Genomic DNA, 12166 nt, shown 5'->3' on the forward strand with positions numbered 1-12166 from the left:
TAACAAAAGTCTTCCCATATGTGATGTCAGTATGATGCCTGATGAGCTTTCAAACTAAAATAACGGAATTCTCTAAAGATGTAAAAAGATTGAATAGACATTGACGATTTGGCATAATTAAGACTTAGGCTAGCCTGAACCTGAGGAACAAATAGATGATCCAAACTATAGCAACTATAAGGCCATTATAATTTTCTTAGAATAAGTAACTTTTAGACTCTGATGTTGTGAAAATCTACAATTTCAGGACAGCTTAACTAACTAAGAAGTGAAAAGTGTATTGTTAGCATATTGAATGCTTCCATGTAATTTTTTGTAGGTATTCTCAAGTTTTTAAAATCTAAAGTAAAGCATGTCAACTAACAATGGAAAACAAATAGTTATGCAGAATTCTCTCATGGTTTCATATGAAAATTTTGTAGATTTTTATTAAAACTTTGGAATACAAAGACTCTACATCTGGATATACAAGTTTTTTTAAATCATTCTTTCAGAGCCAATTCAGTCTGACAGGTAAATCCGCATTTAGGGACTTTTATTGTTCAGGCATTAATGCCAGCTTCTCTTCACACACTCTGTAGTACTTGGCTTCCAGAAGCAATAAAACCATAATGGTCTCACCCACTGAGGCCTTTTAATTCATGGATCATAGACATGATAAATCAGAGGAACTCCTCTGGTGCCTTTTTGTCTAGAATGGCCAGATTCTTGAAAGCCAAATACAGAACACCTTTTTAAAGGGCATGTACTCAATTGAAGAAGGATGTTCATATTCAAGAAAGAGGAGAAAGTGTTTATGGATGCACGTGCAATGGAAAGATAACACACTGAGACAAATGTGGACCCGCAAATGGACATGCTTCTATGGGTAGATGGCAAAGGAGCTTTTTCCTTAGGTCCTTGATTTTCTAACATACCATTGGGATTCTGCCACCGAAAGCCAGTTTCCCCATTTCAAGGAAGGCAGTTGTAAGGGATTCATTTCCTTATCTTGAAGGAGGCTGTCTTGACATACCTTAAGACAGGCTGGAGAATCCAAGCTCTGTTTGTTGTAACAGATTTACTTAGGAAGGTGGAGCCATAGAGGAAGGATTGGTGACCAATTGGTTGTAAATAGAGTTAACATTTAATTCAGCTTATCTCTCAAGACCCCAGCCCGGGCCACAAGTAACACGTTTTCTCAGTTCTTAAAGTCTTGACCATAAAGCTAGAAAAATTCCATCCGTGGTATACACTCTTCTTTCTTCTATTTTTATATTTTAAAAAATTACTGGCTGGACAGGGTTGCTCACACTTGTAATCCCAACGCTTTGGGAACCAAGGCAGGAGGACTGCTTGAGCCCAAGAGTTCCAGGCTACAGTGAGCTATGATTATGCCACTGCACTCCAGCCTGGGCGACGGAGGGAAATCCTCTCTCTAGAAAATAAAAAATGAAAGACTACATTTTTCTCCTTTCTTCCAAATATTTGACTTTTATTGACCTGACCACAAATAGAGTATAGCGCCCCCCTCCAACCCCACAGATGAGCTGCCATGTTTTCTCTTAGGACAGTTTCTCAGCCACATTCACAGACTGACCCTCTTCCCTCCCCTCATCACCGTGTGGGGAAAACAGACTTTTGTACACAACGCTCATTTGACTAGGTTCTTCAGGTGAAGGAGAAAAGGCGTTATCACTAACAGTGTTTTAAAATATTCTGACCCTTTGTAGCCTCAAAGTTAACACTAGTTTATAGGATTTCATTGGGTCTTCACAGAGAAAGTAATCAATGATTATTGACAGCCCTCAGCACAATAGGTGTCAAATCATAGTGTAATTTTCTATGTGTCTAAAAGGATTTTATTTTACTCTACTTAATGCAGCTTTTCTAGGGAAAACAAAGAGCAGTCTTCCAGTTCTGTTTCCCATTCTCCTCCACGTTCAATAAATGCCAAATATAAAAACCGTATACAAAGTTGAGCACATTTGTTTACCTGATCTTTTCATTTTTACATTTATGCTAATTGCCATCCCAGAATCTCCACTGAGTGATGTTTTTTAGGATTAGCTATTAAGACCTTGGAGTTTCAGCTCGATATTGATTCCTCCCTTGGATAAATGCTGTTCACACTTAGTAAAAAGGTCAATATTATTGCTAGTTAAGGAACAGCTAGGAGGCCTGTTCTACTGCTGACAGTCTGGATGACAGGCTTGTAAGACTTTGTTAATTCAGTATTTAATAATGTTATTAAACAAAGTCTTATTAGCCCTCCTCATCTGCAGATTATAAAATGTATAAAGACATTCACACTAAAAATCTAACTGCTATTCTGCAGGTTAAGACACATTTATACTTATAAAAAGCTGGCTTTTTAAATGATTAAATGGTTTGCAAAAATAGTTGGTGCAGTTTAACAAAGGACAAACAACTGTTTTATCTGGAAGTGACTTGTGCTTCCAGAGACAGTATTGGAAAAATCATTTCAGTTTGTTTTCTTTTAGTAGACTTAAAGATTTCATTTGCCATCTTAATTTTAAAGCGATTTGAGATCATCCATGTGCTTGCTTCTCTTTTTCTCTTGGGTTGTTTTTCTTAAGGTCATTCCACAATTGAAATGCGTCTACAAAGAAGGGGAAAGGAGGTATCACTGTCTTGTAAAGAACTCAGAGAGGAGATTGAAAATTGTGTTTGGGGAGTAGGAATAGATTTCACCTGTTCCTTCTATCCTTCCTCTCTATTACCTGAGATAATTGAGAGTTGACTGGACTTAAATGAATAATGAATATATGCCAATGCATTTTTTAATATATGAAATGAAAATGTTAGATTATTTTCAAGTACCAAAATCTCATTACATCCGTATTTTCTTAAAATACAAGCCCACCATGCTAGCAAAGTTAGTCTGAAACAAGTCAAACACCAAGTAAGCATTATAAATAAAAGCAAATGTGTGTGTGGTGGGAGAAGTGTGGGGTGGAAGAAGTGGGGGCGTGTGGACAAGAGAGAAGAAGAGAGAGACGTAAAGGGAGAGAGGATTAATTAAAGTAAGTTTTTTTTTTACTTTAAGCATCAAGAAACATTCAGAAAACATCAAGAAGTGATTCACTTTCGCTACTTTTAAACATTTGGATGGGACTCTATTTAAGTGAATTGTTTCCAAATTTCTTCACCAGAATATGCTAAGATATACTCATAATTTATTTTTTTTCCCAATGATGCAGGACCATCATTATAAATATTGTACAATGTAGTTCTTGGAAAATACCAAAGAATGTCCAGATATTTGCCCTTTATGGTAACTAAAGTTTGAGTAATTCTATCTGTTTTTAATAGTTTTGGCATCAGTTTTCCTCTTTTCAATGCCTCATTTCAATAGGAAGACTCTCTGATTTTCTGTATCTAAACCACTATGCATTTCAAAGCCATATAATCGGTTTGTTAGAATCATGTGCAGTGGTTAGAATTAAAAGCAGTTGTTGAGAAAGAATTTTAGAAGTTCCTATGAATGAAATACATAAAATTTAGTCCAAGAATTTTTTGACAACTATGAAGTTCCTATGAATGAAATGCATAGAATTTAGTCTGAGAATTTTTTGACAACTATTACATTTAAAACACTCAAAATATTAATAATCCCCTTGCTTTTTCTCCTCTTCCTCCTTCTCCTTCTTATTTTCATTTATTTATTTATTTATTTATTTATTTATTTATTTATTTATTTTTAGAATTTTATTCCAATCGTTTTTGGGGAAGTTTCTTTTTTTCGTTTCTTCTTGGCCACAATTCATATTGCCATACCATTAAATTTCAGATATGAAGGTATAAATTCTAATGAACTGACCCTAAAGATTGATTATATAATATATATGTTTATAGATGTAAAAAGACAGACATAGATACCTCTATTAAAATGTGTAAGTAATAAACATCTTCTATTAAGGAAAATTTATATGAGCATGTGTTTTCTTTAGTAGATTTAGGCCAGGTGGTTACTTATTGGGTTAAATCCCCATTTTAGAGATAACACTAGGTTTGTGTTTAGTTGTTTATATGAAATACATGCAACATATACAAATGAAATTATGCTTAGTGTGTATACATATACTATTTTATTTATTTATTTTTGGCTAGGACTCTAAGGTCAACTATTTTATTTTTTAAAATGGGTAATACATGAACAAAATCCACAAATCCAGCCAGGCAAAGTGGCTCACACTTATAATTCCAGTACTTTGGGAGACTGAGGCAGGCAGATCACTTGAGGTCAGGAGTTTGAGACGAGCCTGGCCAACATGGTGAAACCCCATCTCTGGGATAATACAAAAAGTAGCCGGGCGTGGTGTTGGGTGCCTGTAATCCCCGCTACTCAGGAGGCTGACGCAGAAGAATCACCTGAACCCAGGAGGCACAGGTTGCAGTGAGCCAAGATCATGCCCCTGCACTCCAGTCTAGGCGACAGAGTGAGACTCAGTCTCAAAAAAAAAAAAAAAAAAAAAAAAAAAAAAATCTACAAACCCTCCAGTCCTTCCACTTGTTGCCAGTTTCCTCTATATCTATATTCAGGAAATTCAAGAAACAATTGTTGAATGCTTGTTATTTCACATACTACCCTAGGTGCTGGAAACAGAAAAATTATAAGACTTGGAGTCCCTACCCTTGAAAAACTCACAAATTATGACAGCAAGTTAAATATGTAAAACAGTTATAGTCCAGTTATTCATTTAATAATTATTCTTTCGGTGTCTTAAATGTATCAGGCTCAATATGACCAGTACAATAGTTGAAACATTAGTTAAGTGCTATAGAGTTGCCTTGATCTTGTACTCAATGAGAAGTAGGCTTTCCCCAAGGCAGGGAATGGGAGACAGAGAAAATTCTAGGTTAAGAAAACACCTGATAGACTTTGATAACAGAATTTCAGAGGATATCTAGTTCAATGTTTTCCATGTAAAAATTTTCAGGCTAGCAAGGCAGCTTTCTCTTTTCCCATTCACCCCTTGCCCCAGCCACTCCTTGGCAGCAATGGTTTTAGCTTGGTTCCATTTTCTTCCTATTACTTCTCTGGTCCATACTATCCATGTTATCATTTGACTCAATGGACATTGATATAGTCCAGCACTCTCCTTTTATCAATGAGAAGACTGAGGCCCAGAAAAATAAAAGATATGGCCAAAGAAACCAGTTATGTTTTTTAAAAATTAATTTGTTGTATTTTTTAGAGATGTTTTAAGTTCACAGCAAAATCAAGCAGAAAATACAGAGTTCCTATTGGGGCCCGCGCCGGGGGTGGTGGAGAATGAACAGACACAAAAGACAAAGACAAACAGAGAACATGGCGGCCGCGCCCAGAGCCTCCGCCTCACTTTATTTATACTCCATAAATCCCACGTCAGCAGAAAGAACGCAGTGCAAAACAAACTTTCTTTACCCAGATGTAACCTTCTGCTTAGTTCCTTGTCTCTATGCTCTTGCTTATTTGTCCGCCTTCCTGGCGCCTACGGGAGTTCATTAAAAGTTCAATTGGAGATACTGTCCTTGAGCCCTATCTATTCTCAGCATACTGTTTTCAAGGGCCCCTGCAAGTTCCCATATATCCTCTGTCCCCACACAGGTACAACCTCCCCTACAATCAACATCCCACAACACAGTGGTACATTTGTACAATCAATGAACCTACATTGATGACACATCATTATTACCCAAAGTCCATAGTTTACATTAGGGTTCACTCTTGTGTGTACATTCTATCAGTTTGGACAAATATATAATGACATGTATCCACCATTGTAGAACATACAGAATAGTTTAAGCACCCTAAAAATCCTCTGTGCTCAGCCTATTCATGCCTTGCTCCCCCAAAACTGTGGCAACCATAAATCTTTACATTGTCTCCATAGTTTTGCCTTTTCCAGAATGTCATATAGTTGGAATTATATAGTATGTAGCCGTTTCAGATAGGCTTTTTTCACTCAGTAATATGCATTGAAGTGACTTCTGATATGGTTTGGCTGTGTCCCTACCCAAATCTCATCCTGAATGTAGTTCCCACAATCTCCACGTGTCATGGGAGGGACCCAGTAGGAAGGGATTTGATCATGAGGGTGGTTCCCCCATGCTGTTCTCATGATAGTGAGTGAGTTGTGATGTTGAGATGACATGGTTTTATAAGTGTCTGGCATTTCCCTGCTGGCACTCATTCTCTGTCCTGCTGCCCTGTGAAGAGGTACCTTCCATCATGATTGTAAGTTTCCTGAGGCCTCCCCAGCCATGCAGAACTGTGAGTCAATTAAACCTGTTTCCTTTTTAAATTATCCAGTCTCAAGTATTTCTTCACAGCAGCGTGAGAACAGACTAATACAACTTCTATGTCTTTTCATGGCCTGATAGGTCATTTATTTTTAGCACTGAATAATATTCCATGATCTGGATATACCACATTTAATTATTCAATCAACTACTAAAGGACACATTGGTTGTTTGCAAGTTTTGAAGAGTGTGCTTGATTTTGCAAGAAACGAACAAACTGTTTTTCAAAGTGTACCACTTTGCATTACCAGCAGCAATAAATGAAAGTTCCTGTTGCTCTACATTCTCACCAGCATTTGGTACCATCAGTGTTTTGGATTTTGGCCATTCTAATAGTTGTGTAGTAGTATCTCATTGCTTTAACTTGCATTTCCCAAATTATATATAATGTTGAATATCTTTTCATATGCCTACTTGCCATCTGTGTATCTTCCTTGGTGTAGTGTCTAAGATCTTTGGCCCAATTTTTAATCAGGTTGTTCATTTTCTTACTGTTGAGTTTCAGATATTCTTTGTATACTTTGGATAACAGTTCTTCATCGGCTGTGTCCTCTGCAAAATATCTTCCAGTCTGTGGCTTGTCTTTTCATTATCTTGACACTGTCTTTTGCAGAGCAAAATATTTTAAGTTTAGTAAATCCCAGCTTATCAATTCTTTCTTGATCATATTTATTGATAAAGGCATGGATGGTGTCTTTGGTATTGTATCTAATAAGTCATTGCCAGACCCAAGGTCACTGAGATTTTCTCTTGTGTTATCTTCTAGGAGTTTTATAGTTTTACACTTTATATATAGGTCTCTGACCCATTTTTAGTTAATTTTTGTGAACATTGTTAGGTGTGTGTCTAGACAGATTTTTTTTTGTATGTGGATGTCCAGTTGTTCCAGCATTGTTGAAAAGAATATCTTTGCTTCACTGTATTGCTTTTGCTCCTTTGTCGAAGATCAGCAAGCTATAATTATATAGATTTGTTTCTCAACTTTCTCTTCTGTTCCATAGATATATTTGTCTATTCTTTCAAACACCACACTTTCTTGATTACTGTGGCTTTCTAGTAAGTCTTGAAGTTGAATAGCATCAGTTCTCTGACTTTGCTCTTCTTCTTTAATATTCTGGATTTTTTTTTCCATATAAACTTTAGAATCAGTTTATCAATTCTAAGTTATACACAAAAAAACTTGCTAAGATTTAATTGCAGTTGAATTGAATCTATAGATCAAGTTGGGAAGAACTGACATCTTGAAAATATTTATTATTCTTATCCATGAGTAATTTCTCCATTTATATATTTCTTCTTTGATATCTTAAATCAGAATTTTTTAGCTTTAAACCTAAGTACTTCATTTTTTAGGTGCTAATGTATATTATAATGCATTTTTATTTTCAAATTAATGTGCTGTTAATTGCTGCTATATAGAAAAGTGATCAATTTTTGCATATTAAACTTGTTTCCTGCAAACTTGTTATAATTATAATTATAATTATAATGATTATCATTAATCACTTATTAATTCCAGGTTTTCTTGCAGTTCTTTCAGATTCTGTGCAGACAATCATGTCACCCATGAACAGAGACAGTATCATTTCTTCATTCCCAATCCACATACATATTATTTGCCTTTCTTGTCTTATTGAATTAGCTAGTACTTCAAGTACAATGATGAAAAGCAGTAATAAGAGAGGACAGGCTTGCTTTGTTCCTGATCTTAGTGGGAAAGCTTCAAGTTTCTCACCATGAAGTATAATGTCAGCTGTAGGGTTTTTTTTGTTGTTGTTGTAGATTTTTAAATTTTATTATTTATGTTTTTAGAGATGGGGGTCTAGCTATGTTGGCCAAGTTGATCTTGAACTCCTGGCCCCAAGCATCCCACCCTTCTTGGCCTCCTAAAGTTCTAGGATTACAGGCATGAGCCTATAATTGTGCCAGGTCCCCCCACCTGACCATTTTTTGTAGATTTTTAAGAATTGAGAACGTTTCTCACTGTTCCTAGTTTACTGAGAGTTTTTCATTATGAATAGGTGTTAGATTTTATCATATGTCTTTTCTGCATCTATGAAAATCATCATGTAAATTTTCTTCTTTAGCTTGTCAGTGCGATGCATTACACTAATTGATTGTTGAACCAGCCTTACATACCTGGGATAAACCCCACTAGGATGTGGTATATAATACTTTTTATACATTGTTGGATTTGATTTGCTAATACTTTGTTGAAGATTTTTGTCTCTGTGCTCATGAGAGATTTGATCTGTAGCTTGTTGAAAGGCAGACATAATGTCCTGGGTACAAAAGAACTGCAAAAATTAGGCCTTTAGCGATGTGGTGGTCAGGTGTCAGGGGAGAGGAAGCATTCTGTAGTCCCATGACAGGGTCTCAGTCTTTCAGTAAGTCTGTGCCTTTGGACTGAAACTGTTGTCACCAATGCTTCTCAGTCCTCCCTCCCTTGGGTGGGAGAGAACGATTGGAGGGGGCTAGAGATGAGTATTTCCCTTCCCCCAGGTATATAAGGCTCTGACTAAATTCCAGCAAGTTAGGATCTGGTAAAAGTTTCTCCTGAGGGCGGAACTTGTTAAGAAAAACAAAATGCTCTGATATATTTCGAAATGGCTCCTTTTCCTCTCTCCCTTCTGGAAACACAAAGAAATATTTCTTCTATATTCACCAGGAAGGCCTGGTAGAGCTCTTAAAACTCACAAGTGTGAAGACCCCCATGACTGAGTCTCCCTGGAGTTTTTATCTCTCAGACTTGTCCACACGGAGCCTTCAGCAATTCATCAATTACAGTTCAGGTTTACTTCCCTGGCACTGGTTGCAGCAGAGGTTTCTGCAGGTGGGTTTCTGCTCCACAGATACAGAGAATCACAATTCTCTTGTTTATCTCTCCAAATTTAGGGGCAGCAGCTTTCCCTGTGACCTCCCTTCTTTGAGGGACCTAAAAAAGTGGTTGATTTTCAGTTCATTCAGTGTTTTTCTCTTGTTAGGACAGAGTGGAGTCTTCTAAGCTCCTTAAATGGGAGATCAGAAAGTATGGAAAAAAACACAGTTTATTTCATTTAAATAGGGTCTTGCTCTGTCATCCAGGCTGGAGTGCAGTGACATGATCAAGACTCCTTGCAGCCTCAAACTCCTGGGCTCAAGCAGTCCTCCCACCTCAGTTCCCCAAGTAACTGGCAATGCAAGTACATACCACTGTGTCTCGCTAATTTTATAATTTTTTGTAGAAACATGGTCTCCATGTGTTGCCCAAGCCGGTCTCAAACTCTTAGACTGAAGTGATCCTCCTGCCTCAGCCTCTCAAATTGCTGGGATTCTAAAATTGTGAGTCCACTGACAGTTTTTTCATTACCACACAAATACACACATGTATGCACACACACACACACACACACACACACACACTCCTTTCTCTTCTTTAGTTTTGGACAGTCCCTTGAAGAGAGGTTCAGGCACTGAACCTTTCTATATTTCGATGTGCTTAGATACATAATTCCTTACCATTGTGTTAAACTGCCTACAGTACTTAATACAGTCACATGCTGTACAGGTTTGTAGCCTAGGAGCCATAAGCCCTACCATATGGCCCAGATGTATAGTAGGCTGTACTATCTAGGTTTGTGTAATTGCACTCTGTGATGTTTACACAATGATGAAATGACCTAAGGAGGCATTTCTCAGAATGTATCTCTGCCATGCGATGCACAACTACACATATGTACATACACATATGTGTGTTGTATATATACACAAGTGTGTGTATATACACATGTATTTGTATGTATGCATATATGTGTGTGTGTATACATATATGTATATGTGTATGTATACATATATGTAACAAATAGGCAAATTATCTAGAATGTTATAAAGTAATGAGAGCTATGAAAATATATTTGCGACAAAGCAGGGTGTGTGGGATCAGTACTGGTGGTTGGAAGAAGGGTCATTTGCAATTTTAAAAAGGGTAGTCAAATGAAACTTCCTTGAGAAAAGGAAATTTGAATAAAGACTTCAAGGAAATCATAAAAAGAAGTGAGGGAGTGCATGAAAACTGTTCTGAGCAAGTGAATAGCCAGTGTCCGGTACCAAGTATGCCTGATGTGTTCAAGGGAGAGCAAGCAGACCAGGATTCCTGGAGTGTAATAAAAATGGAGGAAGGTTCTAGAAGTGGAGGTCAAAGGGGTAACAGAGGATCAGATCATGCAAGACCTAGTAAGATATTATAGGACCATGGCTTTCGCTCTGACTGACTTGTATATGCATTGCAGGATTTTGATCAAAGGCATGCCATGCTCTGACTTACATTTTATTTTTATTTAATTTTATTTTTGAGATGGAGTCTTGCACTGTTGCCCAGGCTGGAGTGCAGTGGCACGATCTCAGTTCACTGCAACCTCCGCCCTCCGGGTTCAAGTGATTACCCTGGCTCAGCCTGCTGAGTAACTGGGATTACAGGCACCCACCACCACACCTGGCTAACTTTTGTATTTTTAGTAGACAGGGTTTCACCATGTTGGCCAGGCTGGCCTCGAACTACTGATCAAGTGATCCACCCATCTCGGCATCCTAAAGTGCTGGGATTACAGACGTGAGCCAACCCGCCTGGCCTCTGACTCACATTTTAGAAGGTGCACTCTGGCTTCTGGATTGAGAATATAGACAATAAGGAGGCAGGTGTAGATATAATGAGAGTAGTTGGGCTATTGCAATAACATAGGCAAAAAAATGATGATGGCTAAGGATAATAACTATGGAAGTGGTAATACTAGGTTAGATTCTGGATATGCTTTTAATGTACAGCTAAAGACCACTTCAATAAAGACCACTGCAATAAAGCTAATATCACAATAACGTGAGTCACATCGTTTCTTTTGGTCTCCCAGTGCATATAAAAGTTATGTTTACACTATACTATTAAATGTTTAATAGCATTATGTCTAAAAAACAATGTACATACCTTAATTTTTTAATTTTATTGCTAAAAAAATCTAAAGATCATTTGAGCCTTTAGCAAGTCATAATATTTTTGCTAGTGGAGAGTCTTGCCTCAGTGTTCATGGCTACTGACTAACCGAGGTGGTAGGTGCAGAAGGTTGGGGTGATTCTGGCAATGTATTAAAATAAAACAACAGTGAAGTTGCCCCATTGATTACTTCTTCCTTTCACAAGAGATTTCTCCATAGTGTGTGATGCTATTTGATAGCATTTTACCTACAGTAGAGCTTCTTTCAAAATTGGAGTCAATCCTTTCAAACCTTTCCACTGCTTTATTAACTAAGTGTGTGGAATATTGTAAATCCTTTATTGTCATTTTGACAATGTTCACAACATCTTCACCAGGAGTAAATTTCCTCTCAAGAAACGACTTTCTTTGCTCTTCCATAAGAAGCAACTCCTTATCTGTTCAAGTTTGATGATGAGATTGCAGCAATGCAGTCTCATCTTCAGCCTCCACTTCTATTTCTCTTTAATTTCTACTAAGTCTGCAGTGACTTACTCCACTGAAGTCTTGAAATGCTCGAAGTCATCCATAAGGGTTGGAATCAACTTCTTTCAAACTCCTGTTAATGTTGACCTCCTCCCAAATGTTCTTAATAGGATCTAGAATGGCGAAGTTTTTCCAGAAGGTTTTCAACTGACTTCATCCAGATCCATCAGAGGAATCACAATCTATGGCAGTGACAGTCTTGCAAAATGTATTTCTTAAATAATAAGACTTGAAAGTTGAAATTACTCCTTTACTGATGGACTGCAGAATGGATGTGGTATTAGCAGGCATGAAAAAACATTTATCTCTTGTGCATCTCCATCAGAGCTCTTGGGTGACCAGGTATGTTATTAGTGAATGGTCATATTTTGAAAGGCATCATTTTTTCTG

At 37.3% G+C, this 12166-nt stretch overlaps 1 protein-coding gene and 1 long non-coding RNA gene across 2 annotated transcripts in view; one reads left to right on the top strand and one right to left on the bottom strand.

Annotated features, from left to right (window-relative positions):
- Positions 1-12166, top strand: part of TENM3 (teneurin transmembrane protein 3) — a 1046942-nt gene that overhangs the window by 363424 nt on the left and 671352 nt on the right. The gene's annotated exons all lie outside the window — the stretch shown is intronic.
- LOC140712051 (uncharacterized) overlaps positions 1-12166 on the bottom strand; it is a 66689-nt gene that overhangs the window by 32963 nt on the left and 21560 nt on the right. The window lies entirely within an intron of this gene.

The sequence above is a fragment of the Chlorocebus sabaeus genome, chromosome 7, assembly GCF_047675955.1.
Source record: "Chlorocebus sabaeus isolate Y175 chromosome 7, mChlSab1.0.hap1, whole genome shotgun sequence".
Taxonomy (NCBI): Eukaryota; Metazoa; Chordata; class Mammalia; order Primates; family Cercopithecidae; genus Chlorocebus; species Chlorocebus sabaeus.